The sequence below is a fragment of the Microcebus murinus genome, chromosome 9 (genome assembly GCF_040939455.1).
Source record: "Microcebus murinus isolate Inina chromosome 9, M.murinus_Inina_mat1.0, whole genome shotgun sequence".
In the NCBI taxonomy this organism is placed as follows: domain Eukaryota; kingdom Metazoa; phylum Chordata; class Mammalia; order Primates; family Cheirogaleidae; genus Microcebus; species Microcebus murinus.
Window position 1 is genome coordinate 23858555 of NC_134112.1, and position 25875 is coordinate 23884429.

Below are 25875 nucleotides of genomic sequence, written 5' to 3' on the forward strand. Positions count from 1 at the left end.
AGGCTTTTTAAACAAGCGTAAGTGAAGGAAACTAAGACAAATGAAAGAAGAACTGAAGAAGAAGAGATTATCTGAGATTTCACCTGCTTGAAAATTCTCATATTTGGAGACAACCGAGTGGGAAGGGGAGCCTCCTCTCACCGGGACACCAGCTGCAATTGTCACTTGCCGTAGGAATCGTTCTGAGAAAGGCCCCCAGTTACAGCAGGGGTTGCCTCATTGCTCCATAGCTTACAGCAGTTTTCCCTTCAGCCTAAGTGAAGGGGTCCACCCAGCCCTGCCCCTCCACTGGGAGAGGGCGGGGGTGGGGGGAAGGACGCAGGGTGGGGCTGAGACACCAGGCCAGCGCATCTAGCGGCCCTTCCTAGAAGGCAGGGCCTCCCCATCCTACTTAATAAAGACTTCCTTGTCTTGCGGCACACAGAGTAATCTCTGCAGGACTGAACTCCAACTTGAAAATGAGCCAAAAGCAGTGGGAAATTCTCTAGCAAATTGGACAGGGAAACAACAATCTGAAGGGCAACTGGATCAAAGTGCCCTTTTTCTTTTCCTTCTGGAAATTCCTATTCCCGAGGCCCGAGGCACTGTTGGTCTGGGACTCTTTTCACCCAGTGTTGTCAGGATAATACTGTTCACAAAGTAGATACAGAGTCGCTTTTCCACGGTTGGGGTGATGGGAGCTGGGTCCTCAAAATGTAACTGAAAACCAACTTGCAAATCAAAAGTGTTTTGGAGTCCCATCTACGACCTGTCATTCTGACTCCTAAGTGTTTACACTTGGATTTGGGGAGGTTTTTTTTTTTTAATTTCGGAATATTACAGGGGTACAAACATTTGGGTTATATAATTTGCTTTTGTACAGGCTGAGTCAAAGTTGTAAGTGTGTCCATGCCCCAGATAGTGTGCATTGTACCCATCCCCTCCTCCCCACTCCCACCTGCTTGACTGCCCTTGAATTTTACCACCATATGTACACATGAGTGTTGATCTATTAGTTCCAATTTAGTAGTGGGCTCATGTGGTGTTTGTTTTTCCATTCTTGTGATGCTTCACTTAAAAGGATGGTATCCAGCTCCATCCAGGTTAATACAAGAGGTAGTATTAGTTCACCATTTTTTTTTTATGTCTGAGTAATACTCCTTGGTATACATATACCACATTTTATTAATCCACTCATGTATCAATGGGCACTTGGGTTGTTTCCATATCTTTGTGATCGTGAATTGTGTACTTGGTTTTTAGGTCAAAAAAACATATTAACACAGCCTATGTAGCATCATTTAGGAGGGGGAGGAAGAAAAGGTGGAAGAGGAGGAGGAAGCAAACGAAGATGAACCTCTCAAGGCTTTGACTCAGGATGGGAAGCCTGAGGAATTTCAAGCTCCCTTAGAACAAAAGAGGAGGCAGTCTCTACCCAGCACAGGCCTAGGCCCACTGAATGCTTCTTAGAGGGTACCGTGGAAATGGAGAGCTCAAAAACCTAGACAGGCCGGGCACAGTGGCTCATGCCTGTAATCCTAGCACTCTGGGAGGCCGAGGTGGGCGGATCATTTGAGCTTAGGAGTTCAAGACCAGGAGTTCGAGACCATAGAAGTTATGAATGGGGAACTTATTTCTTATCAAGTAGATTTTTAAAACACTGTCCTTCAGGAAATCCTATGGTACTTTCTGCGTGCCTTATTGACAGTATGACTTAAGTCATCATCTGCATGTAAGGCGCAGGTATGCATGGCAGGAAGGGACAGCAACTCTGCAGAAGCTGATGTGATGGCCAGCACTCCCAGGCCATGTGCCTCATGGCCTGATCAAGTCATCTGGTCTCGGCGTCCCTTCTGTCACTGGGGACAATTCCTTTTTCTCCTAAAGTTTATTATGTTCAGGTATTTATAAAGGCTGAGGAAGGTTGGTTAGGAAGCATGGTCTTACCTTTTTTAAACAAGCTCTGAGTTCTCATTTCCTTAACAGTTGGCTCTTTCCATATACAGCCTATTGTCTCTAACCATGGGACATTTTATGTCCTATGTGGATTTTCCCACACCTGTGTCCTCACATCTTACTATGTGCTCAACACAGTTCTAATTTCACCTGTATTAACTCTTTGCTATGAGGTTGGTACTATTACTATTATCCCATTTCGCAGATGAGAATACTTAGGCTGAGAGGTATAGCAACTCCCCACAATTACATAGCTAGCAAAAGCTGAGATGGGGACACAGACCATTTGGCTTGGAAAGCTATGCTCTTACCATTATCCTATCTTGCTGATCAAGTGGACAAAGCTGTAGTCGGTAAAATATACCTATGTTCAATCATTTTGGAAGTACATTTCTCTCTGTTTCCTTAAAAAACAAACAGAAACCTTCCTATCCCTGAGGCCTGAGGCACTGTTGGTCTGGGAGTCTCCTCTCTTAATGTTGTCAGGCTAATACTGTTCACCAAGTAGATGTAAATTTGCTTTTCCAGGGTTGGGGTGGCAGGGGCTATGTTGGATGTCTATTGCCACATAACAAACTACCTCAAAACTTAGTAGCTTAAAACAATAAACATGCATTTTCTCAGGTTCCCTATGTCAGGAGTTCAGTAGTAGCTTAGCTGGGTGGCTCAAGGTCTCTCATGAGGTTGGGGTTGAATGGGGCTGCATTCATCGGAAGGTTTGACTGGGGCCGGAGGACCTGCTTCCAAGACGGGTCCCTCCTCCACTTGTTTTGGCAGGAGTTCCCAGCCACATGGGCCTCTCCATAGCGCTCCTTAAGTGTCCTCGTGGCATGACTCTGGGTTCCCCCAAACCTTACAAAACCCTGTTTCACAAACAAATGTTGGAGTCTCAAAGGGAACCAATAATTCTCCACTGATAAAGTTTTAACCTCATTTTTTAGTTAGGCTCTCCACACCCCTGTCTGTTGGCCTGTTTCTAGAATTCCCATGTAAAATAAAACTTGGATGAGTCTGTGAGATGATGTTATGGGTTAAATTCATGTGTCGAAGTTCTCACCCCCTGTGTCCCAGAAGGCGACCTGGTTTGGAAACAGGGTCATCACAGACGTAAATTAGTAACGACGAAGCCACACTGGAGGAGGATCGGCTCCCAGTCTGGTATGAGCAATGTCCTTATGAAAGGGGGAGGCTTGGACCCAGGCACACACAGGGAGATCACCACACAAACATGACGGCAGAGGCTGGGTGATGCACCCACAAGCCAAGGGACACCAAAGAGCACCAGCAAAACGCCAGAAGCCAGGACAGAGGCACGGAACAGATCCTTCTTCATAGCTCTCGGAAGGAGCCAACCTTGCCAACACCTTGTTCTTGGATCTCCAGCATCCAGAAATGTGAGGCAACACATTTCTGCTGTTCTAAGCCACCTAGCCTATGGCACTTCACTACGCAAGCTCTGGGAAACTATTACAATACAGATGGCAAGAAAACAAAACACAAACAAAAAAAAACCCTAGAGGCTGAAAGACTCTACAGGACAAGCAGGCATGGTCACATTGCATGCATGGATGACCATGGGGCTTTCCTCAAAACAGTACATTGTGCCTCCTTCCTGCCACCCACTAAAAAAAAAAATACCATTTGACCTTCAAAAAAGCACATTCCCAAGTGAAACTGGCAAAACCTCAGATTATGACAGTCAAGGTTTCCTGATCTCACCCAAGAAGGAGGAAATTTTATTACATTTCATGACCACAAGGTTTTTCCTAGGCTCATTAAGTGCATTTTTTCCTGCAGAAGATCTTGTCTTCACGAGGCCACCGCCGTCCCCAGCCTCCTCCGGACTCCGGCCTCGGACAGGATAAAAGGCGGGCGTGCGGGTGGAGATGAGCGGGGACTCCGGAGAGTTTCAACTCTGCTGTTTATTTTGAGACACACTTGTGCTTCGACTTGGGCCATCACAGCCGTGGTCAAAGGACTCGGAATCTGAGGAACACAAACAAAGCTAACGGTGGCCTAGGGCCAGGGTAAAGTTTTCTTCTGCAGCGTCCAGGGGGGGAATTTTGCATAGCCTTTTATATGATAATCGCAGCTGCTTCATATGTACTGAACTTTGCAGCAAGAAGGAAAAATAAATAAATAAGGCTGACTAATGACTTGTTTCCCCAGAGGCGGCTTTTTATGGGATCATATGTTTTTTCAGCTTTTCAGTCGCAGTTTCCTGCTTGGACATCAGGAGCCCTTGACATTGGCTGTGGCTTCGTTCGCTCTGGACGGCGGCCCGAGCCGCCCCTGAGCAGCTGGACTGAGGTTCAGCGGGACCGCGGCACCTTCCCAGGTCACAGCAACGAGAACCTCGTCCCCTTCGATGAGCTGCACGCAGCGGCGCGTCTTTCAACACCTGCCAGGGCTAGCGCCGCTGGGCTTCTTATCTGGCGTGGGGAGGACAAGCAATGTCGGTTGGATGGGGAGCCCGTGACAAGCAGTCCGTAGGGATTCAAAAGCAGTCGCAGCAAGTCTGAACTGCTTTCATTCCTGTCGTAGTCACCACTGCTCCTTCCAGCGTCAGGGGGGACCTTTGGAATTGGATGGTCTTGAGTTTGAATCCCTGCTCTGCCCCTGGGTGACTAAGGACAAATAAATGCATTTCTGAATTTCGTTTCTCGTCCAGTAAAATTGTAGGTGATAAAAAAGAAAAAAAAAAAAAAACCTGCCGGCTGGAGCTGTTGGGAGGATAAGAGATAGTTTCGTAAGACACCTGGCACGTAGTAGGTGCTCAGTAAACCACTGCTAGTGATATCATCAGGTGTGCCAAAAACCCAAACCAGAAAAGAAACTTTGCTGGCAGATGAACGTGCGGAAAGGTAAAGCGAAGTGTGTTGAAGCTGAACATATCTTGAAGTTGGGTTGAGGAAGCAAACGAATAAGCCAAAAACAAACGACAGTCTTGCAGCTCTCACTTGATTTCACTGCTTTCGAGTGAGAGCAAACTGTTCTGCAATGCCTTCTGATTTGCTCCCCCTCTCCCCTTGCCATGGAGCAAGGGGATCGGATTGGGAAGAAAGGAGAGAGACACTTTTTGTTCTGTATTTCCCACCTTGGACTGCGTGTTTAAGGGAACGAAAGGGTTGATCGAAATGCACCATCCTCTCACTCTTGGGTAATTGCACTTTAATTATACTTAGGCCAGCGGTTTTATCATATTAAATTTGGGGAGAAGTCACAGGATGAGTCATGGAAAATTTTTTGATAAAATTGTGGAAACTTGGGACATCTGTGATTTTCTTTCCCTTGCCTCACTCCTTCCCTACTTTCCTGGTCCACCCTTTTTTGCCTGCCGACAGGGTCCTCTGCAGGAGCCATGCAGGAAAATCCTTCCTGCCCCTCGCTTCTCCTTCGGGGCATCAGGCATTGCCTGAGCAGTCCATCAGCTGAGCGCCATCATCGGTGACTTCTCCCCTCTGTTCTGGGGTGGAAAGATCGGAGCCCAGCTCCTTCTAGGAGGCCAGCTGGTGCCTGGAACCTCCAGATGTACCCAGCACGCCACAGGAATATGCGACAGAAACCAGTTATGTGCTCCAGACCATGGCTTTAGAGTTGTTTCTGTAGATGGACCAGAAGCCTATTGCTTTTCCTTGTAAATCACATGCCCTCATCTCTAAATTTGTTGTCTGAGAAGGACTGGGGTGTTTCCTCAGTTTGGGAGACTTACTGAAAGTCATGCGACATTCTGTCTTCTTATCACCTCCCTGAGGTCCAGCCTTAAAGCAACAGGGTCAGAATATCCCTAAAGTTGCGGAGGCCCCTAAAGAGATTCTGAAATGACGGTCACAGGATGGCCAAAAAAGGGAAAGAAATAGCATATTCTTCTTTGAAAAGTAAAACACACCTATTCTGCAATGGTAAGCCTTTTTGTAAAAACCTAAAACATTGCTTAAGGTAATAGCAATTATAATCACAAGTGATCATTTTTATAGCACTTTGAAGCTTACATGCTGCTTTTACATAATTTAGAATCGAAACACTGAGCACTCCTGATGTCACAGCATCCTCAATAACTATCCCGCTGGCTGTTTTTCTTCATCGTGAAATATTCCCCTTGACAATTACAGAATAATCAAGGTGACAATCGTAGCCTGTACCAGAAAGACCTGCTCACTTGCAGACAGGTAGACATCATGGACTCCAAGTTGCAAGAAATCTTCAAAGTGTCTTGAAGTGTCAGTACATTCCAAGTGAGTATGGGTGCAGCAAATGTCAACATAGCTCTGACTTGAATTAAACAAAACATGTTGTCCATTTAGGAAGTATATTCCATGTGCAAAGCAATGTGCTAGACCTTTACATGTAATTATGCCTAAATCTCACTATAACTTTGCAAGGTAGATAAAAATGGAGGCTCAGATAAGTGACTTGGTAAGGCCACATCACCAGTAAGTCTGAATACCTCAAGTTCGTTCCATTACAGTGGTGCAAAGAAGGTTCCATAAGATCCTGGCTCGAAGGGATAATAGGAAACAAAACGTGAACATATTTGACAAGGGATTTTTAGAACAGCAGCATCAGTGTCACCTGGGAACTTGCCACATGCCAGACTTACTGGATGGGTCTAGGGTGGGGCTCCAGAATGAGTGTTTCTAGCAAGGTTCCAGGTGATGCTGTAATTCCGATGTGGCGGATTTCTCAGGGGTAGTGTTCCAAAGAAGGCATGTTGGTAAGCACTGAGACAGAAGTAGTTGTGCAGCACTGGCTTTCGGGCATTCAATTCCAGTAACAAAAGGAACAACAGGAGGATAGGCTCTTACTGGGGCAGAGAGTTGGTCTTTCGGCCTTCACTTAGGAAGGGGTGATAGAAATTGTGACTGTGATGGACACACAGATGGCCTCAGATGGCCCTTTACCATGAGGCCACATGGACTGGCCACACTGAGAAGTTCCAAGGCCAGCTGTGCACAAAAGAGGTGCTAATCCTGGTCCTTCTGGGAGAAGGGGTCCAGGAGAGGATACTGGTCCATGCACAGCCCAAAGCAAATTAGGTCTTGGAAGTTAGGAAAACTCATTTAGGCATGCCTCACTGCAACTAATCACGTTTTCACCAAAAAAGGCCAAGGCATATGTCATATCTCAGCTCTAATTCCCTGATGAGCTACCCTCCTCTGATGTGTGGTGGAAAAGTCAAGATTTGGTTGACCACCACTGGTTTAATATTTCACAATTTTCCCACTCTGGATAAAGGGTGTAGAGAACACGTCCAGATGTTACGTACCTGATATCATAGGAGTAATAAAAGATGGATGAATTAAATACCACAAGTACAGAATGAAGGGCCTCACTGGGTCTGTAACAATTGTGACAACTAAAATACAAAACAAGAATGAATGAACTGTATGGTTCAAGGGTTTTGCTCCAAGCTGCTTTGGGCTGTGCATGGACCAGTATCCTCTCCTGGACCCCTTCTCCCAGAAGGACCAGGATTAGCACCTCTTTTGTGCACAGCTGGCCTTGGAACTTCTCAGTGTGGCCAGTCCATGTGGCCTCACAGTCTGATTTTTCCAGTCAGGTCAAACTTGCCTAAACCATGAACTTTGCTTTGATAGTAGATCTGCCCAAAGCAAGGGTTTATTTTTCTTTCCCAGCAAAGTTCTGCAGCAACCAAAACTCTGGTAATCCTAAATACCCAGACACTATAAGAAGCATGTTTTTCCAGGAAGTTACTCAAATGCCAACGATGGCAAAGTGAGATGGTATGAGCAGGATCAACAGTTTGGAGAATAAGTAACTTATTGGGTAAACTGAATTACCTGGGTTGGGAAGGGAAACTTTGGGGAAGCCCTCAGACTTTTGATTTATATAATAATCACCTGTAACAACAGAAAGATTATCTCCTGCTTGGTATGGATCATACACACTAAACCCATCTCTGAGTTTGGACTAGAGCCTTTGGAAGGTTTTAGTCTCTGGGCCCACTGCAGTGATGAAAGGGATTTCTGAGTCATAACTTCCACCTAGAATCCGGGAAAAAATTATGAGCATAGAGTATTTGCCTAATTTCCCATCCCAGATTTGGCACTGAAATTTCAGCAGCCACTGATTCTTGGGTATATGTACAGTGAAGGGAAAAAGGATAAGAATTATTGAGAACCACTGTATATAAGCTAGAGTACTTTATATATGAGGTTTCATTTATCATTGACAACGTAGTATGAGATAAGTAATTGTTATTGCCACCTTATGGATAAGAAGACTAAGGCTTATAATGTTAGGTTTCTTAACCAAGATCTATTATTGATCCCTACCATGCACACACACACACACACACACACACACACACACGCACGCACAATACTGGGTTAGGAAGCCCTTAGCTTAGCTCTTTTATATTATGGCACAAAACATTTGTCACGCTTTATTATAAGTGCTTGTGTCCCCAGTGATACGTTATTGTATCCCAATGAGAAGACATACAAATGGCCAATGGGTGTACAAAAAAAAATTCTCAACATCACTAATCACCAGGGAAATGCAAATAAAAATCACAAAGAGGTACCATCTCACCCCAGTTAGAATGGCTATTATCAAAAAGATAAAAAAAATAACAAAGGCTGGCAAGGATCTGAAGAAAATGGAACTTTTATACACTGTTGGTGGGAATGTACATTAGTATAGCTATTATGGAAAATAGTATGAAGATTTCTCAAAAAACTAAAAATAGAACAACCTTAAGATCCAGCAATCCCACTAATGGGTATTTATCCAAAGGAAATAGAAATCAGTATAATAACGGAATACCAGGCCTCCCATGTTTATTGCCAAATTATTCACAATATCCAAGATATGGAATCAACCTAAATGTCCACAGATAAATAAAGAAAATGTGGTATAAACATACAATGGAATACTATTTAACCATAAAAAGAAAGAAATCCTGTCATTTGCAGCAACATGGGTGGAACTGGAGGTCATTATGTTAGTAAGTAAAATAAGCCAGGCACAGAAAGACAAATATTGCATGTTCTTACTCATATGGGGCAGGTAAAAAAATTGATCTCACAGAGTTAGAGAGAAGGATGATATTTACCAGAGGCTCAGAAGGCGCATGGGAATGAAGAGAGGTTGTTTAATGGATACGAACATACAATTAGATAGAAGGAACAAGTTCTAGCGTTCAATCGCACAGTAGGGTGACTATAGTTAACTACAATATATTGTATATTTCAAAATATAATAGCTAGAAGATTTGAAATGTTCCCCAAACAAAGAGATGATAAATGTTCAAGGTGATGGATATCCTAACTCTCCTGACTTGATCATCACACATTCTATGCATGTATCAATATATCACATGTACCCTATTAATATGTACAAATATGATGTATTAATTTAAAAAGTAAATAAATAAAAAGAAAACAGATACATAAAAAAACTTTGCTTTAATTCAAAGCCTCTTGCTTTCAGTTTAAGATTCTTTACCCAGTATGGCTATTAACCAACAACTAGGTTATGGGGTATTTTTCTTCCTCAGTAATCCCAGCTCCTTCACAAATTAGCAAATTTCATGAAAAGAAAATGGAAACTGCTTAAGAGACGTCTTATCTCAGAGGCAGCTTCTTCCATGTGTGAGGCAACGGTGATGAGAATGACAGATGGGGACAGGCAGAGCCCTGTGATAAGTCCTGGGCAGCAGATTCAGCAAATACCAAAACACAAGGTGGGAAGTTAGGTGTGCCATAAGAAGTGCTGAGAAAGCATTGTGGGAGTCAGGGAAGGCCAAGATGGCACCAAGTGAGGGGAGACAGAGAAGTTTCATGGAGGTGGCATGTGACATGGGCTTTCATGAATGGGTTAGATTTGCTCAAAGGTTGGGCAGAGGACAAGACCTTGCAGGAGGGGAACTGTATGTGCAAGCACAACAAGGCAGTGAAGCCACAGATAGGCTTAGAGAGAGGTGGCTTATTCCACTTTCATGGAGCAAAATAGGCCTGGGAGACAAATGGGAAAGAAAACTGGAAAATTAAGTTGAGGTTAGATCATAAAGAATACTAAACTGAGTGTCCGCAGCCATTGCTATTTCTACTGTACGCACAATCCCAGAAGAGCTTGGGACCCATCAAGAAAGCCACACTTCCCCCCATATCACTAGCAGTTCCCCCACTAGAATGTAGCCTTGGCACCTGGCCCACCTCGCACAGCACCTGGGACATATTAAGTCCTCAATAAACATTTATTCGATTGAATTGGGAGGACATAATGGAAACATTCCCAGGGGTGGAAGCTAGGGGTAGAGGGAGCGTGCATGGCAAAAGTTCCAACATTCAAACATACAATACTGACCACAGCGATTGATCTTCATCCTACTGCCAAAACTCCTATGACACCCCAAAATAATGGTGTGGCAACATCCTGAATCCCAAGCCTGTTCCCTAAGAGACCCAGAGTAGTGTTCTCCTAAGCATGTTCTCCTCAAGGCAGGCATTTCAGCAGACGTTACTGGAATCTAACATAAGCTCCAAATATATCCTCACTTAACAAACATTCATGTACTCCAGGAAGGCAGCAGTCACTAAGGCCAGGCTTGGAAGGAGATGTCTCACATCAAGTAGAGGTCGCTCACAGCACGCTAGGGATGAGATGGTTCCCATGCCTGGTTCTGGTTTGGAACTGGAGTTAACACATTTTGGTGAGCAGGACAGTCGTGGTGGATCACATGCCTTCGCTGGCACTGAAAATGCATTATGGAGAGCAAGCTGCATTTCATTCATAGGTTTCAGGGCCATCCATACTGTCCACAGAATCTTCAGGTAAGACTGGAAGCTCCACAGAAGCTTAGGGAGGACTTTTTTGTTTTGTTTTTATTTTTTAGATCTTTGCAATGACTTGGAATGGGAGGACTTTTTTAGAGATCAGGATATAGTGGTTGCAGTCAAGATGTTTTCATGTATTTGTGGAGGTCAAGCATGGCTTTATGTTTTGCAAAGCTTTCACGAGACATTTTTTAAAAGGAAATTATAGTAAAACACATGAAGAATAAAGAAGGAAGGAAAAAAAGGAAAGGGGAAGGAGGGAAGGGAGAGAGGAAAGACCATCAGAAGTAGTGGGAAACATGAGTTTTCCAGCAGACAGTCTTATATACAAATACTGGATCTGCAACTTCCTAGATTTGTGACTTTCAGCAAATTATTTAAACTCTTAAGATTTAACTTATTATGTATATGGGGGTAAAAACATCTATCTTAGAGGGCTTTTGTGATAATCAGGGAATAACATAAACAAAACTTCTAGAACAGTGCCTGACAAAGAGTAGGAGCCCAGTGAATGATAGTGAATTTTATTATTACTAGTTTATAACCTCGATTCTAATAATGTGGTGTCATATTTCCCCACTATGTCTAAACGTGTATAAAATGGGCTTTTCATTTATCTTTCTCTTGGAAACTGTGAGTTGGAAAGAAATTTAGGAATCATATAATTCGACCTGGACGTCATCCTAAAGGATAAATTCATATCCTTTCCTAAAACATTCTCCTGGCACACGAGCTCTGTGCACTAAAAACCAGCCCCCACGTCCATGGTGAGAGACACAGCATCCTGGAGAAGAAGCACCATGGCAGTGCTTTGAAGAATGCCAAGTGGGATTCACAAATACATGACTTCTCTATAGAAGGGGGGAGGGGGGGGGAAATCCAGTCATTTAGCAAAAGCTAATGCTGTTTTAAAATCTATTAAATACAGGGATTGAAGCAGTAGAAGGGTTATAAATAAACAATAAATCATGCAATTATTACTGTTTGAATTTTGGCAAGATAATAAAAAGAGCAGGGGTATAATCAGGAAATAATAGAAAAGATCTGTAAGGCACCCCTGCAATTAGTGATAAACAGAACTTGGCTCAGACTTAGAGCCCCAATATGGCTCTCATTAAAGAGCCTGGGGACCTGTTCTTGGGGCAGACCTCCGCTAGCTTGGGGAGAAGTGAGGTAACCGAAATGTCAGTGCACACCCCCCCCTCCAACTGCAGATAATCTTTTACTACAGTATTATAACCACCTGGGCTGAAATGACTACCTTATGCCAAGTGAAGACCAATCCGTGGCCTTCCGAAACTCTAATTGAGATGTTTCCTGTTCTCAGCTTTTTGCCTCTTTCCTTTGTGATACCATAAACACACACACACACACACACACATGCACACACATGCACACACACACACACACATGCACACACACAAGCACTGTGCAATGGGCACCTTCACTCAGTTTTCCTTCCCCGTTTCCTTTCGCCTTCTTTTATTAATGGTACCGCTTAAAGAGATAAATGCTCCCACACAAGCGATACCACTTAAACAGATAAATAGTCTACACTGGAGAGACCCGGAGCACATGAGGAAAAAAAACCAAAAAAAATCCCTGTCTTATTAGACTAGAAACAGACACACTATATTAATGCAAAAAATCAGCATATGGTTCTAATAGGCTTTCTTAAAATGATTTATCAGCTGTGATTAAGCCCTCAACCAGCATGTCTATCTTCATAAATAAAGCAAAAGTGCACCTTGCTCTAAAATGTATCTGCGGTGTCTTATTACCCAGCCCCGCACGCTGCACTCCATTTACAACGCAGCTCTGGGGAGCCGGGAATTGGTGTGCAGTCTCAAAGTGTGTGCTCTGAACAGACTGCCAAGATTTAGGACTCTTATCTCAGAGATAGTCTTACTAAAAATCCATTACAATGAAGGCTTATCCCCCCACCCCGTCCGTGCCACAGAGCTCGGCACTGCTGAAATATGAACGGTAATTAAAAGGCCATGCCTGATTTTACAGTCAGCCCAGTGACACAGAATCACCAAACAGCTGCTGGGAAAGGGATTTGGCCCCGGAGCAAGTTCCCTCTGCCAGGGAGTGGTAGGAAGTGGGGACCACTCTGAAAATCAGACTGGGCCTCTTTCTTCTTTTCTACGGACAGGGAAGGGGAATGTGAATACTAGTCATCCGCATTTGGACCCCATTCCCCTGCCTGGCTAACATGCCACGTGATCTCAGGAGCAAACCTGAGAGGAGGGGGCCGCAGCATGAGGATGAGGAAGCAAGTGCTCTGACTCGGAAATTAACAGGAGGAACTGGGGAAAAGTGTGTGAACACAGCAAGTTGTAAACTGATATTTAAAAATTGCTCTGAGTCAGCTCGTTCATACTGAAGGAACGTGGCTCTTATTCACCCCTTGATTTAAAAAAGTCAGTAATCTAGGAGGAGGAGCTAAAAAAAATCCCACAAAGAAACCAAACAAAGCATTTCAGTGGGTAGATTCTTTCTAAGCCATTCCTAACATACACCAAAGCACCGTTCATACTCCCCCTTCTAGCATCACCCTAGATGCAAAGATCAGAGACACATCTGTCTGCCTTTCTTTATGAGCTTCTTGGGCATCTCTCTACACATCCACTTTCAGTCTGGTGTAAAGCACGAATGTGAGATCTGGATGCTTTTTTTTTTTTTTAAACTACAGCAAACCACTATGACATGATTTAGATATATCTGTTTGGCATCATAAGGTTCTGTGAAAAGGCAATAGAATTTAGGAAGGGCCAAAATGTAAAATCTCAGAAGAGAAAATAACATTTCTCAGGATAGAATATATCCATCACTGCTATTAACAGATATTTTCCCTGCAAAATATGCCAGTACATCGTCTCAGGAGTGCAGCAACTGGGCAGTTGTAGTGTGTGACTGTTGAACTCAATTAGAAGGACTGTATTGATGAGGTCAAAGTAGCTCCTCTCTCCTGCCATCACAGACTGCACCCCTGGCTCTGGCCAGCTGTCTTGCAATATGTGCCTCTCGTCAGAGAGAGGTCCATGGGAGGCCATGCATGTTTGGATCCATGCAAATCCATCGCCATTAATGATAAATCAACTCTAAGTTCACACCCAGCTGATGGGCAAATCAGTTGTGCTATCTTCACAACCAGAGGGCGGCAGGTGCTGCCTGGTGAGGAATTGGACATTGTAAGCAATTCTCGTAAATGATCAGAATGCCTGCCAGAACTTTCTAGACATTGGCAAGAAATCATTTCCAAAGCCTGGACTGCCCACTTCACCTTAAATATATACACATGTATGTGTGCATTATTATAATACAAATAAAGGGGAAAAATCCTCGCAGAGATCGGGAGCAAGGAGTTATTCCTCTACTCCTGATATGCAGGAAACAGATGCCCCTTTCGGGCGGCGACATCATAACTGTTTTACTGTCTCTGTGAATGTGGAGTTTCAATTCCTGTTTCCAAGGCCCCTCTCTGGATCTCTTACAGTCAATAGCAGAAAGAATATCCGCAGCGACATGCTGCAGTGACATGTGAATCTAACACCCTCTACCTAGGATATAGTTTTCAATTTCTATTCTTCAGATTTCAATATATTCCAGCTACCTATGTTTATAACCTCAGGGTTGCTAAAAAGGTCCATTTTACTGGTGAGCAAATACAGTCATGTGTGACTTTTAGAGAACGATGGAATGGAGTTGATTTCTTGCCCTCGTCCTAAATTCAGACGACAATCCGTGACACTTCGTGACACAATCCACACCTGAGCTCTTGCAAATAGCCCAGGACGGGCTGGGAGGCCATTTTCAGCAGCAAGGAAAGAGCTCATTGGCACATCACGCTGCAGAGGGGGCTGCCAGAATTCTGGACCGTCTTGTTCCCTTCCAGCCATTTGGAAACCAACCAAGTGGGCTACGAGGATGGGGCTCACACGCACCCCACATTCTAGAACACTGAGCATCCCAGGCTTCCTTACCCGAAGCCCCTGTTAGTCTAGTTAAAAAGCAACGGATAGGAATGCCTGGGCCAACCGTGCCAACAAATCCAGCAATAACCTTACATTCATAAATCCTCTGGGAAAGTTTCTAAGCTCTGTGCATAACAAATCATACTGGGAGAAGCCAGGAAGGGGGTAACTTCTTTGAGAGCGGCCGTGATTCAAAATGCCCAGTGCCGAATCATCTGTAGTCAATCAGCCCGACATTCACACAAAACATGACTGTTTTTTTTTTTTTTTCCTTGGGGGAGATGACTGTTTGCAGAGCCTAAACAAGCCCCCACCCAAACATAAAGCCGCAGAAAAAGGCTGTGCCCGGCACCAACTCAGGCAGGATTTGGTCAGCACTGTGATCAACTTTCAAAGTTTTCGTAGAACAGATGGTGTGTTCCACACGTAACTCAGATAGCAAGGACGCCTCTGGCTGGAGCCACACTAAATCCAAAATGTGAAGTCCTCACTTCCCAGAGAGGCCTGGAGAGCCAGACCCGCAGTGCCAGACAGCGAAAGGAAAGCTTGCACGTGGGACATCCCTCCTTCTAGTTCCCAAACTCTCAAATGAGATAGCTCACATCTGCCTTCAAGTCAAAGGCCCAAATGTCATCTTACACAGCGGTCTCGGGTTGCCAGTAGCCAGCGGGTTTTATTAGAAAATTTATGCTTAGAGGACATGGTGAGAGTGAAGTCCTTTCGGAGTTCCTCTCCATGCAAGAGCCAAACAAGAGAACTGGACTTGTCACATGGAACAGAGTCACAGGTTCTAACAGACTGAACCATAAATAGCCTTTAATATTCCAGAAAGCAAAGCACAAAGGGAAACCCAGTAGTGATCTGGAGAAGCCTGCAAGAGAGATCCCACTGCACACTGGAGACACAAGCAGGTGACACCGAGCCTGGCTACCCAAGGGAGACAGCCTGGCCTCATCTCCAACTCAACCAACTTGTAAGCCCCTCTGCTTCACCAGAACAGCCAGTTCCCAAAAATGTAGGAATGCGCGTACATGTAATTCAGGGGGCAAAATTCCACCATTTCACAAACTTTCCAAGGTCTTTGGACTTCGGTGGTACTGGGTGAAGAACAAGGAAAATGTCCCCGCATGGCTCTGCTGCTACAATCAGTCATCACGCCCCAGGTTTGAGTTGACAGCAAACGTGCTGGAAATATGGACGGGAGGAATGCTCGGAATCCCAGCTCCTGGCCTCAGACTTTTCAGTATGGAAATAACTTAACCACACACAAATGCTACAGCAGAGTTCCCAGACTAAATCGCTCCCATACCTGCTCCTAACCATACTTAACGTTCACCTGGATTTATGAGATGATGGAGGCAGAGACGGTTTCTTGCAACTATTATATCATTTTCCTTTTCTCTTTTTACAATGTCAGGGTTTTTTGTTTTTTTTTTCACATCTCTGCGAGGGGCCCAGGTAAGTGACTTAGCCACAGATGCTCACTGAGTCTAACATTTGGTCCCATTTTCCAAATGTGAGTGCTGTTTTCTGCCTAGAACGGAAGCTTCATCTTTTAGTCATTTTGTTTTAATCTGGCCCCCCAAAACAGATCTGTTTTCCTGCATGCCTTTGGGAGTATTAATGCAGGGCCTCGGGAAGGACAGTGTGAGCTTCCTCTGCAGATGCACGGGCCTCCTGAGCCCAGGTACGCACCCCGCCTCTGTGTGCCTGTCTGGCGCGTTAGAGGTCTTGAATTACTCACAGCTGGAAAACCATTCCTTCGGAAGAGAGTATCTATTCGATGTTGTGATTCCATTTGAGTTAATTCCTTGAAATCCCAGCCTGGCTTGCCTGCCCTTGGACAGGTAAGAAGGGATTTAAACAAGCTGAGATCCCAACCCAACCTGGACCTGAAAAATCACCCCAGGGAGAAAGTCCCCTGCTGGGAAAAAGCTGCCCTTTTCTCAGTCCTTAAAGCTGAGCTTTGTAATTGTTTTAGTGAGAGTCATCCCAGCCGAATAATTCAATTGGACTAATTTTCAGCTACAGCAAGGTCGCCTGATGGGAAAGCAGGGGCAGACCAAAGAAGCGGCCTCACAGGCTGGGGCTGAGCCGGCTGCAGTGCGGGCCGAGCCTTGGGCTCCACCGCATTTTTGGCTAATTTTGGTTTCTTTACCCTGTCACTTTTTTGTGACCCGCCACCCCCTACAATACACACACACACACACACACACACACACACACACACACAACTCAGTCCTTTTAGATGTATTCCTTGCATAGAATGCTGTAGAACCAGGATCTGGCTGACCACATGTGGCTGCAGTAAAATACGGCACGATGCTGCGTTTATAAAACTTGCAATATATTCCCCTTTTATACCCATGACGTGCCACACCAACCTCTCTAACTTTTAACCATGATACTATTTGGAGGAACTTTTAGCTTAACCACAAATGAGAGGCAAACAGCTTCAGGAACACATTTTCCATTTGTTTTACTTTTAAACATTTCAGTTAGTTTTCACTTATTAAAAAATGCATTCAATTTTACAATATGACTGATTGTTAAGTATCTCTTTAAAATTACATTAAAGGTCAAATAACTTTCTTGGAATTGGCAGCAATACGTCAGTAGGAATTAATGATGGTCTAGACCAGGGGTCCTCACACTTTTTAAACAGGGGGTCAGTTCTCTGTCCCTCAGACCGCTGGAGGGCCGTTGGAGAGTGCGGCGCTCATTCCACACATGCGCACTGTGGGCCCGGACCAGTCGGCTGCTAAGCAGGACAGGCAGCGGCGGCAAAAACACCCGGGGGACCAGATAAATGTCCTCAGGCTATAGTTCGAGGATGCCTGGTCTAGACTAAAGGTGAAATGAAAAATACAGGGAAGATCTGAGGACTCTTCCCCAAGACCTGTAGTGGTAGATGAAATATGGCTGTGACAGAGCTAGGGGACTCAGGCGTGGTGGCGAGTGTGTATGAGAAAGCCCTGAGTATGGTTTCAGGCAAGCGGACTTAGGAATGGCCCTGGTATAGTCAAATGGGAACATCAGTAACAGCTGGAGGCTAGACACTTATACTTAGGTTGAAGGTGAGGGTTAGATGTGCAGATAAAGAATTGCCTGGGTGGAGTTGATTGTTCAGCTATGAGAAAGTCTGGGTTTTCTGAAGAGAAGTTGTAAACAGAAACCACCTGAGATTAGATGCATCCAAAAGGCAAGGAAGCAGAGATGGGAGAGAAAAGGGATAGGACGCCAGGACATGCCACACATCCCACTGGTCCTCCTTAGTGAGCGCCTAGCATTGCTCCTTTTGTCTCTCTTGATAGTTTCTTTCTCTGCATTTCAAATGTGGAAACTATTAATAGCATAACCATTCCTAATTATTCCTTGTTAACTAAAATCAAACTGTCATTAATCACATGTTCAAAAATATCCTATATGAACCTGAATATGCTTCAGAAATATGTATGTACTTGTATATTTACCATACCCAGTCCCAACGGAACAGGAAATACTGGTGCGAGAAAATACTATTTTATCCTGCAATCTTTCCAACACAACTAGATGTTCCCAAAATTAGCATCCAGTTTCCCCTCTAGCAATCATCATGTTATATATTAAATAGGGACCAATCCTTCTCCTAACCTCTTTTACTCTGTAGCTTCAAGTGGAAACATTAGTACCTCGCCCATCACAGGCATGAAATGAACATGCAACATTTCTAATTCAGACGTTAGCCTCTGAACGCTCTGGACCAATTCTCAAGAAGACATCAGCTAGAGACCTCTATCTTGCCAAAATAAATGTCATGTAATAGCAATAGAAATAAAAAACCTATGGTAAATAATTTAAATAATTAATACTAAACTCAGAGAACAGTAAAACCTGCCACCGGCTAGACGACATTTGTCTGCAGTTACTGCCATGACCACCTCTCCCTGTCAATCTGCCTTATAACACTGGCAGCTGGAGACATAGCCACCAGCTGCCAAATAACTCAACATTAGAAATTAAGTCCTCAGTCTCAAGGGGTAAAATATTTTTTTATTTGCTGTGAAAGTTAGGTTGTAAGGACTCGTCTATGAAAGCCCAAATTATCCAAATATACAAACTTTCCAAGAGAGATGATGAATGACTATCTGATAGCCATCTCAGCAAGTATTCCTCTAAGCTGTGAGTTTCCCTCATAATCCACATCAAACATGTGTGATATTAAGTTCTCACTCTTTGCAAGACAATAGACTATGCATTTAGCTGCTTTGAGGACACCTTGACTTTCCACCAAACAAAAACGAATCATAAAAAGAAACCCTATGAGTTAATAAAAAACCACTACTCCATTCTAATGTTGAGGTGGAATCTAAGAGCATATCCTAACTCCTTCACTTATGTGGAAGTAGATACCAACTCTTAATAATCCCTGCTAAGATTGTACTCATTACTCCTAAATCCCAGTGACCTAAAACACATGAAATGGCTTCCAGTTCATCCACTGGTTTAGTCATTCCCCCAGTGGGTTGCAAAGATCAAGCCAAATTCTCTTCCAGCATCAAATTCCACCAAAGATGGGGGCATGATTTTAACCTAGAAGGAGAAAGGTGAAAGTCATTTACATTTGGAGTGTGCTGAAATGGGAAGACAAAATGAATCCTTATAACACAGGCCTTGGGGTTTTCCGTCACTGGGGTGGGAGAAGAAATGGGTTGTCATCTCCAATATCATTGTCAAGGGGGTGTTTCCTTTCAGTAATGCTGCTAAAAAAAAAAATGAAAAGATCAAAAGCAAGTCTCATCTACTAGGATTAAGCAAACACGGGGACATTTTCAAAACCTGGATAAAACTGAGTTTAGGTTTCAGAATATTCTGTTTCTCCAGACTTCTGGGGGGAGGGAGGGATTGTTTTACACAAATATCATAGAAGCAACACGTTAGCATAACCGGAAACATGCAGCTGTTGCAAGTTTGCTCAATCCGGTGTCTTTTATGTTCCATCCGGTACCACTTGTCCCCTTCCCAGGCAGCGGCCATGCTGGCTAGTGGCGGCCGGGCACAAGACAGCGTGAGAAGGCAAAGTGCCTCCCTCCCTGCACCTTTTCACCTCAAGTCACGGTGGCATCAGCTAACATGATTTCCAGGTACAGAACTTAATCAGATTGAACAGCCTGCTTCTCGGAGCTGAGGCTGACCCCGCCATGCTCTGTTCTGTGACTCCCGTTGAGCTGGGACCCGAGATCTTAAGATTGTAGCTTGTCCCTTGTTCCCCATGTGTTAAACAGTCAATGCTCTCTGGGGATAGACTGCACTTTTTATCATTTTGGTAGGAATTCTAGAGCATGGAAATGTCCTAATTTGCTATTGCTGCATCAGCATAATGAGTCAGCCCTAGGTCCTATGGGAGAATAACAACACTTAGCACTTATATACCGCGCTTTTCATCTTCTGAGTCCTTAACCACGTTAGGCTGTGATGTTTTCTTTCTCTCAGCAAGACAAAGGAGTTCATTGCTAGTCCTTCAGCTGCCTTCCTTCCTTACACACACACACACACACACACACACACATACACACAACTGCTCTTACGTGATGATGCTATCTTTGCACTTTCTAGATGTGCATTATTTGACCTCTTTTTGTTGTTTTGTTGTTGTTGTTATCTCAGCATATGGGGGTACAAACGTTAAGGTTACATACATTGCCTTTGCCTCCCCTCCCCCTTCAAGTGAGAGCTTCAAGCGTGTCCATCCCCCAGATGGTGCGCATCGCACTCACTATGTATGTATATACCCATCCCCTCCCCCCCACCTGCCTGACTCCCAATAAATGTTGTTTTGGTTTCTTTTAACATTTTGGTTATATTTTATATCTTTGCCTCTCCCTAGCAAGGGTTAGAGGTATGCCCTTCCCCTCCACAATGCTCACCACATCCCTCAGAAGGGGGACTATCCCCAGAACCCCCGAATCCCTGGTGAACACCACCACGCTTTGAGCACCATAGTGTTAATCAGTCAGTACCAATTTGATGGCGAGTAATGACCTAATGACCTCTTTTTTTTTAAAGCAAATACACATAAAAGTAAATTCACCTACTTCTTTCTTTCTTCTTTCTTTCTTTCTTTCTTTCTTTCTTTCTTTCTTTCTTTCTTTCTTTCTTCTTTCTTTCTTCTTTCTTTCTTTCTTTCTTTCTTTCTTTCTTTCTTTCTTTCTTTCTTTCTTTCTTTCTTTTCTTTTTGAGACACAGTCTCACTGTGTTGCCCCGGTTAGAGTGCTGTGGCGTCAGCCTAGCTCACAGCAACCTCAAACTCCTGGGCTCAAGTGATCCTCCTGCCTCAGCCTCCCAAGTAGCTGGGACTACAGGCATGCGCCACCATGCCCGGCTAATTTTTTCTATTTATTTTTAGTTGGCTAATTAATTGCTTTCTATTTTTAGTAGAGACGGGGTCTCACTCTTGCTCAGGCTGGTCTCGAATTCCTGACCTTGAGCGATCCTCCTGCCTTGGCCTCCCAGAGTGCTACAATTACAAGCGTGAGCCACCGCAGCCAGCCTTCCTTTTCCTTTTTTAAAAACCTTTCTGTGTTGCTTTCCTCTAACCTGGAACACAAACTCCAATGCTGACTGTTCATTCAGCATTGCTGCTAGGGTTGGAGTCCCCACTTGACTTCATTCCTTAAGCCTCATTGTCTTCTGTGTCATCTCTGCCCAGAGGGGAGTTGAATCCTCTGTTTTGGAGAATTCTAGAAGACTCTTCCCAGCTCCGTGCTCAGACCTCTCTGCTTCATCTCGATTCACTCCTGGTTCAGGCGATCCTCCCAGCCTCACCATCTCCACGACAATGACTCCCAAATCTGCATCTGCCCCTGAAGTCCAGACCTATATATCCATCTGCTGATCCAGTACCTCCATTTAACAAGTCTAAAAACAAACCCTCGATTTTCCCCTCAAACCTGCTCCTCCCTCAGCCAACCCCATGCTTCCAGCTGCTCAGGCCAAAAACCTGATTTCATCCTTGGTTCTACTTTCTGTTACTCTGTGATCTAATCCACCAGCGAATCCTGTTGGCTCTATCTTCAAGGTACCCCTCCATCACCACCTTGGACCAATGTGCTATCATCTTTAATCTGGAGTCTTTCAATACTATCTCAATTGGTCTCTCTCTTTCAGCCACTGCCCTTCCATGGTTTGCCTTCAACTTGGCAGCCTAAGTGATCTTTCTAAGACATAAGTCCTATCACTGCTCTGCCCAGAATTGTCCCACGGCTTCCCATGTCATTCAATGTAAAAGCCAAAGCCCTTCAAATGACCTACAAGGCCTCCCTGGATCTGCCTTCCCACACTCAGCTTTCCAGCCTTATCACACACCTTCCTCCAGCCAAATTGGCCTCTTTGCAGTTTCCCCAACACAGAGAACACCATCCAGTCTCAGGTCTTTGCACCTGTGGAACACGCTTCCTCCCAACATGCACCTGGTTCAGGCCTTCTGCTCCCCCAGGTCTCTGCTCACGTGTCCACTCACCTGCGAGGCCTCTCCGGCCTCCCCCAGCACTCCCTGTGCCTCTTCCTTGATGACTTTTTCTCCATAGCACTTATCACCATCTGACGTGTTATACATGTTTTTCACTTGTTTAGTGTTTGTCTTGCCCACTAGAAGCAAGCTACATGGAGGTAGGGGTGTTTGTTTGTTTATTTGCTTTTTATCATCTTCATTCAGTAGTATTTTCGCACATGCCTTAGGCAGTGCCTGGCATGTGCTGGGCACTCGAAAATACTTCTCGAATGACAAATGATGAATAAAGTTTCTCATATGTTTCAGAGTATGGACTAGCCTGATTTCTAAGCCATCAGCAAGCTGAAATATGCGATGCCTGCTAGTGAGTTACAACATGCTATTCCAAGAGGGAAGAGAATCTCAGATTAAAGAGTTATGAGGCTATGAGCTTATATTAACATGGAAAATTGAGGCAATTGTGGAATGTGTTGTCTCTTATGTATGATATCGATACAGATATTGAGGCCTTTTTCCAGAGGGCATGGCCTGCCTACAGCTTGACCTCGTTCTGTACACACATTAGGATGCTCTTGGAAAAGGATTTCAGGACTAGAGATAGGGTCTGTGGAACAGAATTTTCCCCCAATGGACAGCCATATGGGCTAAGCAAGGATCGATTCTCTATTTGCTCTTTAAGCGAATATTCCAGACCAAACTGCAGCTAGAAATTTAAAGTGGGGGGCAGAACCAGCCCAACCTTTCCAATATTTTTGTATAAAATCCTTAGAAAGTTCAAGCAAGAACCCTTTTATACCAAATTTTTCAGATAAATGAACCCATCTTCTACTTTACTAAAACTTACAGAAGGGACCAATGCAAGTCTTTTATTAAAAGACTCAGAAGAAAAGAAATCAGATGAGAGCTAAAGATGTAGAATTAACAAGAATAATCATCTGAATGTAGAACAAAAGGAAAGAAGGAGAAAACATTCAGGAATGATAAGATACGTGTTTTATAAGGACCTGTGTTCCTACTTTTTTTTTTTTTATTTCAGCATATTATGGGAGTACAAATGTTAAGGTTACGTGTATTGCCCATGCCTCCCCTTCCCCCTCGAGTCAGAGCTTCAAGCGTGACCATCCCCCAAATGTTGCTCGTTCCTACTTTTTAAGCAGAGAAAGAATGAATGAAGAACGAGTAGGGGGTGGCAGGATGCCAGGGATGTTGACAGCTGGGAAAATGTGGTCACAGGGGCTGGTGAAAGTACATTGTCAGACTGGGAAGCATTGCTCCTACTTATCATTTCCCTGTGCCATGGCTTCCAGAGAGATGCCAGGGTGGAAGCCACCAACACAACCCATTTTGCTGCTGGCTGCGTCACTGTGCCTTAGGCTTCAAGAGGATGCTACTCTCAAGTAGTCACAGGCACCGAGGCTGAATTTGGCCCCTCTGGTTTGCACAAGGCAAAGGAAGAGTAAGCCTCAACAGTCTGAAAGTGACTGTCCAGCTTCCAGTGCTCGCCAGTGAGGTGGGAGGGTGAGACGGTGGTGTCCGGAGAGGCTGGCCCCAAACCATGGGAGAGGCTGGCTGCGGGATGCCCCCACCCACACACGCATCATGAAGTCATCACATGGCTCTGAGCAACATTTAAAAAGGGAGAAAACACATATTTCCACAGCTGTGCTCGTCCTCTTTCTTAACACTGCTCGCCTAATTAATTTTAATTTTTAAAATGTCATTACTTACACTCTTTCTCAACACAGAAGAAATTGAAAGTAACTCATAAAACACGTATATCATGGAAATGTTTTTTTTTAAAATTAAAAATCAGAACCAGAGAAAATACAAACTAGAACTGAAAGTCTAGTCTAGACACAGTGTTCTAAAAAGTTCTCCACGTTTAGCAGTGAACTCGGCTTTGTGTTAACCTAGCAGTCAAAGCGAAAAGAGAAACAGAATCAGTTACGCGACTCTCGAGTCTACGAGGAGAAAATATTTCGGTTCCTCAAGGGAAGCAAACCATTTCCTGGAATTCAGATCTGCAAGAATTTCCTCACACAGAGCTTCATATAGGAAGCCATGAATAATGTAATGGAGACTATCGAAAGCCACACCCCTACCGTGGGCTTCATGAAACTGCTCTTGGTAAAACATCTCTAGGAAAATCCAGGGAATACACTTCAATGAAAACTGTAACTATTCTATCAGAAATGAAGACAGTAGGGACCAGGTACACATCTTCCTTTATGGTTCAGTTTTATCTAAGAAGCCATGTTAACTACCTCAAGAAATGAATGGACTTAATCCCTCAAACAGTCTTGTACATACACACATCTACAAAAGGAACTAAAGTTATTGCTCAACCGGAAGAAATTTACTGTGCCAGACTTTCTTTCTCTCCCTCACCATTTTCATGGGGCTTTTAAAGAATAATCTACTATTGCAATGAAATATAGAATACATGTCTTCTATTTTTATTGTGTCGATTTTTTAAGGTGCTCACAAGTTTATTATTTGCCTGGTAATAATTACTATATAAGTGTTTTAAAAAAGAAAAAGGACAGACACTTCCTATCATTTGGCAGGGAAGTGGGGTAGAGAGTCAGGCACAAATGAAAAATTAATTACAAATACATAAAACGAGTGGATTGAGATAGCATGCCCATCTTGTAAGTGTCAGTTATTTTTGTGATTTTTCTTAAAGCAGCACAGACTGAACACAAGCCCTTGACCATTATGATATGAGAATGTGACATGAAAAATCTAGTAGGGGGGGATTATTATAATTTCTCAAAGAGGAGGACTCAAAGCCTTTGAAACACTCAGAGAAATATCAGAGGCTTTGAAAATTTCTTGTCTGGATGGAACAGCTGGAACAGCGGAATTCATTATTACCTAGCTGGTCTTCCCTTTCCATCACCTTTTGCATGTTAAGTTCAGTTCACAGACTGTGTCTAATTTATTGTTTAGTACATCGCGGGCATTCGAGAATGCTCTGTCATAACAAGGGAAAAAATACTAAAAGGCATCCTTCTCACATTTACTTATGACCCCATCTCCTTTCCTTAATCTTGTAAAGTGGTTTTAAAATTCCAACGCAACACTACGATAAAAACTGAATGTGTTCTGAAGGGTTTCATAAAGTGAATTTCCTACATTTTTAAGAACAAATGATCCACGTTTATAGTTAACCTATTTGTCTCAGCAACAACAGATGTTCAGTAATATGACAAGGGAATATAACCAGGAAGTAATTATGAATTTGGTGGAGAATGACCAGGAAGATCATCGAAAACAGACAGTTACAACCTGGGCCAAAATCACATGAACTCCCCTCTCCTCCCACTCCCATGACTCTCCTGTTCTCTTTGGCTCCTGTCTTCTGCACTCGCTGCCCACGGAAGGCTTGCTGTTAAATACTTCGCAAAATGAAACAACTGGTAAAGAAAAAGTCCGTGAGTTTATCTGACTCAAATTCAAGAATCAGATAACTTTCTCTTTTTTTTTTTTTTGCTTGAATTTCATATTTCAGGTACCTAGTTTGCCCATGATTCATCTAGGTTTGGATTCTACCACAATGGGGGATCATCAGTTTTTTTTAAACGTGAGACAAACACTCACAAATGGATAAAATACTGTTTCAAGGCCACATCGACACCCTCTGCAGGGCCACCTCGTTTCCGCGTGG

At 43.8% G+C, this 25875-nt stretch overlaps 1 protein-coding gene across 1 annotated transcript in view; it reads right to left on the reverse strand.

Moving 5' to 3' along the window:
• The window catches only part of CREB5 (cAMP responsive element binding protein 5), a 550201-nt gene that overhangs the window by 277718 nt on the left and 246608 nt on the right, over positions 1–25875 (reverse strand). The window lies entirely within an intron of this gene.